The following is a 7,789-nucleotide window of genomic DNA, read 5'->3' on the forward strand; positions in this document are numbered from 1 at the left end:
TGCGGTATTATTTCCAAATATATCCCGAAAATACTACAAAAATACTGCAAATATACCAAACTGTATATTCGGTATATCGATATAGTACCACATTCAAAGTATACCGTAGACGGCACAATATACCTAGTGATTTGGCGATTTTGTCCATACAAAAGTATGTCTTTATTAACTTCTACAATTTTATCTGATCGCAACCAAATTTTCATAAATATTATTGTTGTTACTGTATACACCAAAATTCGCAGCTCTAGCTTTAAAATTATCAAGAATATTTATACTTTATAGGGTCGGAGATGCCTCCTTCTACCTGTTACATACATTTACATAGTTATAAAAAAACAAACAAAATATTAAAACATACCGAGGGTTATATATGGTATGTCGATATATTATTACGTTCAAAATATATAGTATCATGGATTACAAAATATACCTGATTGCTAGTCAAAGCAACTAAAATTCAATTACAGAGCCTCGTTTTTTGTCATACAATATAGTATAAATAACTTTAACTATTTTTATCTGAGCAAATTACATATATATGGGTTGAGAGATTTATCCTTCTGACTGTTACATACAATTCCTGTGGGTATAAAAAAAAATCAGATCATTTTCAGTAGGCACATATCATACAGCTTAAATGACCAAAACATTACGCACTTGGTAAAGTGAATTGTTTAAAATCGTAGGTAGAAAACCTTTGTAATTATGGTTACGAATGCGTATAGTACACGTGCAAAGCTTTATTGAATTCATACGATTGTTAGGTGAGTTGGCTCCCGATGTTTGGCTTGTTTTTTGGGAGGGCGTATGTAAATGAAATATTTTGTGGTTTGGCAACATGCGTAGTGGCACGTACAATTCAAATGTGGTTGAAATCTGCATTAACTATTGCAATTAGTGCAAAATTTGGTATAAATTATGTATAGAATAGTTTTGAGGCAATTTTTTTCATGAACTACAATCGAAATGTTGGTGAAATCATTTTCTAAAATTGTTTCTCTATCCACACACAGAGACACAATTGGTTGCCACTAGCCACTTTCTAGCAGAATAATGCAGTTGAATTAAAAATTTAGTGACGATTGCCCAATTCGGGCAATACACATAGAATAAATACTTTTCTAAATTTACTTTAGTAGAAAATATTATTGTAATAAACAAACTTCCTTGAAAGCTTCATTAGCATTTATTTAAATTGTAATGTCAAATTGTCGATCAATTAACTATAAAGCCTTTTACATACTTCAACGAAGTAGACAAATACACTACAAATATATTTAAAAAAAAATATTTGCTTTCAGTAAATAACAGAATTTATTATAATACAACTTTGTGGTTCTTATTTAATATTTGGAAAAAAATATCTCTCCAATATTTTACATGAAGTTACAGGAAAATTCGTTTTCGGTGTATTCATGTGTGCATGTTATACGTGTTTACATTTATATGTACTTATATATTTATTGCGCCTGTTTGTTGTAAATTTCGTTTAGATGTGCAATTAAATTTTAATTAGCCTACCTCTTCAATTAGTATTTCTATTTCTATGTATGCATGTATGTACATATGTATCTGTTTCTACATGTAGTAGTATATTAGTGAACTGTGGGCAGCATATTTCTATTTAAAAACATTAAAAAATATATTTTATGAGATCTGTCGCCCTTGGGGTTGTGTTATACTCTTGATGTAACCTGCTTTCGATAAAAGGTTTAGTTTGCTCTAGAGGAGTTTGGCGTACCGTGCACTGTCCTGCTAAATGTTGGCAGGCCTCTCTTCCACATTTTTCCGTCACTTAACTGTAGTCAATTAAATCATTAATTTTTGTATTTTAGTTTATTGCATGATTAAGTAGTTTTCATTGTTAGTTAACCTTATTGCCTGGCAAAGTTGGACATGCCAGAGTTTTAAGATGCCACAGTAATAATATATGGGCTGAGTCACAAATTGAAGCAGACTTTGCTTGTGCAACATTGAAAATAACAGTACCATTAATTAATGGGAAATTATCGAAGGTTTTTGTGCGGTCACTGGTGTAATCTTAATAGTATTCTCAGATAATTCTCTACATTGTATTTTGTAATTGTGATAGTATTTTTTTAAGTTCATTATACAAATAAGTTGAATTTTTCCTATGTTACGTATGTATTTATACTTTCGTAAGCTCTACAAAGATAGATACAAGAGAATGGTGCGTAGATTTAGCCTACAAGGTGTTGGCCCAAAAACATGTATGAAACAAGTACGAAAGCCACCTTCGACTTAAGCGTACCTACTCGCTATTCAATTCCAATAAAAGCATAAATGCAAAGCGGTATTATTGATAAAGTATAATACAAAAATATAAAAAACAAACAACATTCTTCGAGTGTGCTTGATTTGGATTTTAAAGTTTTAAATTAAAATATTCAAATTTAAATTAATTATATGCAATTATTTTCAAAAATACCCCAAAATTTAGTACTTATATACATCAATGTTAACTTAAATATCACTACGAGAGCTAAAAATTGTCTCATATGTCCATGTTGTGGCCCTGCTATCCTTAATATTTGAGCACGCTCAATCAATATATATGTGACGATTGGTTGTAGACTTGTTTAAATCTAACAAAAACCTTAAACTATTAGCTGCCAAAAAAATCGAAAACTCCTCTATAACTACCAGATAGGCCCCGTATACTATACTACTGTTATCCAAAAACGGAAATCCCTGAAATAAATTCTTAAATTCAGTTTCAATTTTCAAGTTTTCAGGATATGTTCGACTTCTATACGTAATGAGGAATCCTAAAGACTTATATTTAAACACTATTGGAGTCAGAATAGTATCGTGCTTTTGAGCAGAGACTGAAATTCTCAAAAACTTCGTTTTTGCCTTTTTTGATTTGACTGAGTCAAGACCAGTAGAAATGGATAGCTCCGTAAGTATCGAATACCTACAGTGCTCAAAATATATGAATCCTCATTGTGCAAAAACAAATAATGGAAATGAATTGCATTATTCGAAAATTGGTCTAAGATCGAAACCTTACCGCTAACTTAAGTTTATGTCATTTGATCGGACGCCATGTTTTTAAGCGCTGGCATACATGCTTGATAGTCTCGTTGTCTCATAATCTCTGTGAGTTCAAAAACTTAAAAAATATCCCACAAAGCAGACCCAAATATAGCACTGTATGGTGCATGTAACGCAGTTGCCTGAGATCGCCAAAAACAATTACTGAAATGCCCCCAAATAGGGTTTCCCTGTTAGGAAAAATTTGCATAAGACGAGCATCTAAGTGAGATAACATTATGGCATCGACCATTGAGATGTCATCAAAAATAAATAGCTAAAGTCTGTAAACCCTGAGTAAAGTGTTCAGCAAATCTACATCTAAATCTTTAAAGGATGACACGGTCGAATAACTGGATTGGGGTTAACAGGGTTGAACCTTGAATTCCAAAAGCTGCTTTACTCGTGGGCGTACACAAAAGAATTTTGTTTGGTCACAACCTGGCCTACTGGCGCACGAAGTGATCTGGCGGAATCCCCATGCATATGCATCTAGATACTGGAGACGGAAGACCAGATGAAAAACGGATGGAAACGGAGTCGAGAGAACGAACGTACCTGAAGTTGTAGCGATTTCACACATGCTGTAGAGGATTTGTTCTTTCGCATCGAATTTTTGCAGAAACAGTGTCAATATTCCTGAAGAGGAGTGCTGCGCGGATTCCATTTTTGTTGGTGGGCAGAGCCAGAGAATGGTACTCGATGCATTTCTGACACTCCGTGGTGAACCGGCATAATAATTAAGTCGTTTTCGTCGGCGAAGGTTAACAAGGAAAGATATTATCATCGGTGGATAATATGCTGAGGCGATGGTGCCGAGAGCTTGTCAGCCATACGCGTCCATGGTCACTCTTGCTGCTCCTTCCAGTCCTGGAATGAGACAATTTGTCAGTGTCGTATGGCAACAAATTCGAGCAGATAGTTTTCTTCATGTGTCCCGATTTGAAACAGGAAGTTTATTTGGGAATCGATATCTGGAGAGCGTTCGGCATCGCTCCGAATTTGTTTGGGGACTTGGTCCATCGAGGGACACCCAAATGATGTGTCTGAAGTATCAACTGTCAAATTGGAATATTACCAGGGCGAGGATTATGTCGTGTCTAAGCCGGAAATGTGGGACCCGGAAAAGAAGAAAGCCACAGCCCATGGAGCAATAGAACAACGGTCGTCGTGAAGGCCGGCAAAAATCACTTTTGACTTTGCTCGGAAGCTGAATAGCGTGACGGCGAAAGATACGTGTCCTCTGCCATGCTCGTGAATCGACGAGTTGAATTTCATCTCATCGAATTGAAGTTTGCCGTCTGGCTGATCGAACTGGAGGAAACCAGCATAGCCTTTATAGCTTTCACGGTACCGGGACGACTGCTGTACCAATTTCGTCAGATGCCCTTCGGGTTATACAGCAACTTTACCGACTAATGGACAAAGTGATTCCAAAATTTCTGAGGTTCGATGTGTTTGTTTACTTGGATAAACATTTAAAATTAGTTGTAGCATGTTGAAGAAAGGCGAATTTCTCCATTGGCATGGGCAAATCCAAATTCTGTTTTCGAAACCTCAATTATTTAGGTTTCATCATAGGCACTCTACAAATAGACCCAAGCAGAGTGAAGGTGAAGAATTTCGCCGAAATCTCGGTACCACTGACAAATGCTCTAAGGAAAAGAGTGGGAAGTTCCGGTGTGGAGAAATTGAAGAAGGCACTTACCATAGCACCCGTGTTGGTGCACACCGATTTCAAAAAGCCTTTCTTCATTCAATGTGACGCATCGAATTTAGGAGTGTGAGCCGTTTTGTTTCAACTGAATGATGAACAGCAGAAGTGGCCGATCGAGTTCTCTTCGACCATACTGAACCGGCACCAAATCAACTATACAGGGACCGAAAAAGTGCTTGGCCGCGAAGTTGGTCATTCAGGCCGTATGTTAAGAAGGTCCCATTCACAGTGGTCACCGACACTGCAAGCATCCTATGGCTCATGAGTCTTAAAGACTTTACTAGGCTTTTCCGTTCATAATGCCGTTTATAAAGGGGACCGAGAATGTAGTTGCGGACACACTATCAAAAAGCGTAGAGGAGTTGGGTGCAACGTCGGAGGACCTTCTTGGGATCGTACGGGGATGTGCAACCTATGAGGAGATCAAATCCCAGAATTATTCAATACAAGTCGGCATCGGAAAAGAAGTACTCACCGATCGCCAATTACAGAAATTGTATGTCGACTTGGGGAAATATCCACGATCAAAATGTGGGCACTCTTGGAATTTCATAGTAATAGTTTTTCCAAATTTACATTTTTGAAGGCGATGAGAGACGGACGAAACGGCCGCAGACGTCGTCGACTTCCTGGTCCACGAGGTGTTCTTTAAATTCGGAGTGCCTGAGGGGTTACACTCCGACAACGAACGATAATTTATATACAAATGGTTTGAGTCGATGGTCAAAGCATTTGGGATCACCCACATGCGTACTCCTGTATATTCACCCCAGAGTATTGTCGCTGAACGCGTAAACCGGATTGTGATATCTGGGATAAGATCGTATTTAGAGAACGACCACCGGGAATGGGATGCTTACTTACCAGAGATCGAAGTAGCGATACGGAATGCCGTCCATAGCGCTACTGGAACATAATATCTCTGACTTAGAAGCCCAGGATAGAGTGGGCATCATCCGGAGTGAAGTGAAGGATCATCTCCACAAGGCGTATGAACGCAGGCGCCAACGGTATGATCAGCGCGCACGCCAACTTCTCTTAACACCAGGACAAGTATGGAGACGAGAAAAAAAAAAGAGGTATTCGGGTCCAGATATATATATATTTATTTATATAAATATATACATATATGTCGGAGTCTGTTCTACCGAAGTCTGTTTATTCATTATCGCGAAGCGAGTTTCGATGCTCTCACAGGCGATTGCATGAGCACACTGACCGCTCGATCCTTTTACTACCTACGCCATAGCCATCGAACCACACTCAGCGACAGCGTCTCGTCGCTGTCGCCCCGCAATAACTGTACTTGTCAAAGCGACAAAATGCGGACAACCAATAAAGCGCAAATAAAGAATGATGCAATCTAACATGCACACTCTTAATTACGCAGTGCTAATGTGCCGAAACGCACAAGCAACTACGCACTGTCAATGTGCCGATACGCACCTACAACTACGCATTGCCAATGTGCCGACACGATATGCTGCCTTACGCACTCTCCGACATATATATGCATATTTCATGGCATTACATTTGACATATCGCCTCTTTACTAACCCCGAGAGCTCTTGGGTAGGTCAAGGTAAAAAATTAAGTGACGTAGTTATTTATGCATATATAAACTAATATAAATACATATATACAAATCTCCCCAAATATATTCGACCCGATCTCCGCGCGGAGATTTGTCGTTTTTAGTTCGGCGGAGATATGTCGCAGGGGGATATGTCGCTATCCTGTTTTGCCTTGTTCTTTGGCATACGTGTCACAAAAAGTTAAAAGTTAAAATTTAAGTAAATAAATTAAATATTAATAAATAAGAAAAATGTAGAATAATATAGCTGTACTTGCAACGATTAAGTTGATCGTGTGAGTTTTTGATATGGAGGAGAGGCACTACGCCGGACGAGAAGCAGCCACTGAGGTGATGCACAACGCAAGGGAGATGGCGTCGATGTGGCCATCTCAGGCAGGGTGGGTACGCCAGAGTCCAGCCGTGGCCCTATTTCGACAAAAAAATGGATCACTTAATTGTTTTTTCTTACCGTCAATAGTTTTGGATCTCCTCTTGTTTAGCGCAACTTTAAAATTGTTTATTGTTGTTGAATTGTTTACCCCCTTTTATACCCCCTACCTAAAGGGTGGAAAGGTAAAGTTATAATTTTTTTTAGCATTTGGTATGTTTGCACGCAAATTAAATTTGTTTCAATTTTTTGCCAGGCCCACTTCCGCCCCCGCAAATCAAAAAAAATCGAATAACAAGCGTAATTTTAGAGCTAGAACGAATTTTGGTATATACAATAATAGCTATAATAATTGTGATTCCTGCAAATTTGGTAGCGATTATATACAAATTGTCAAAGTTATTAAATAATAACTTTACTTTACAAAAACCCCTGCTGTGCTTTCGTTTGTATGCGTATGTATGTATCTACATGCCTATATTGGTATGTGTATGCATGCGTAGTTTTGCAACAAAGATGAAGACGACAACAATTGCTCGCGGCTTAGATGTTAAGAGTTAAATAGCGCATAAGGACTGCGTTAGCTCTAAAGATAGTTTGCAAGCCCAACATGTTGTGGGGTGCGAGTTCATCTCCCGATAGACAATGCGTGCATATTTTTTTTATTTCTATAATAAACATACATATTATGCGAATATATTATATTTCTATATAACATTTGCATAAGTCTGTAATGTTAAATTTCCAAGCCAAATTTTATATCGTTTAGATTCATTTGTACTTGATGTAGAAATTGTTGCACAGTTGATTATGGCTGCCAGCGGTTTTTGTTGCGGTCAAAAAGTAAAGAACGCAATTTTCTAAAAAACAAAATACTTTTCTTATTTCTATTTTAAATATTTGGCGCACTCAGTTGTCAGCTTCATTATTTACTGTGGTTAGTGGGTATCTCACAGTCGAGCTCACTCAACTGTAGCTTTCTCACTTGTTCTACAAAAGAAAAAAATGACTGGTTTATTGACAATAATTTAAGAACTTTAGACGATCA

At 37.5% G+C, this 7,789-nt stretch overlaps 1 long non-coding RNA gene across 1 annotated transcript; it reads right to left on the reverse strand.

The window, feature by feature from the left end:
- Nucleotides 1–2,970: 2,970 nt before the first annotated feature.
- LOC133846526 (uncharacterized) lies at nt 2,971–5,582 on the reverse strand. The gene is made up of 4 exons (XR_009894879.1): nt 5,253–5,582; nt 4,769–5,189; nt 3,619–3,930; nt 2,971–3,559 (listed from the first exon to the last, which is right to left on the reverse strand). It is a non-coding gene; the product is annotated as an uncharacterized LOC133846526 (long non-coding RNA).
- Nucleotides 5,583–7,789: the final 2,207 nt, after the last annotated feature.

This window comes from Drosophila sulfurigaster, chromosome 2L (genome assembly GCF_023558435.1).
Source record: "Drosophila sulfurigaster albostrigata strain 15112-1811.04 chromosome 2L, ASM2355843v2, whole genome shotgun sequence".
Lineage (NCBI taxonomy): Eukaryota > Metazoa > Arthropoda > Insecta > Diptera > Drosophilidae > Drosophila > Drosophila sulfurigaster.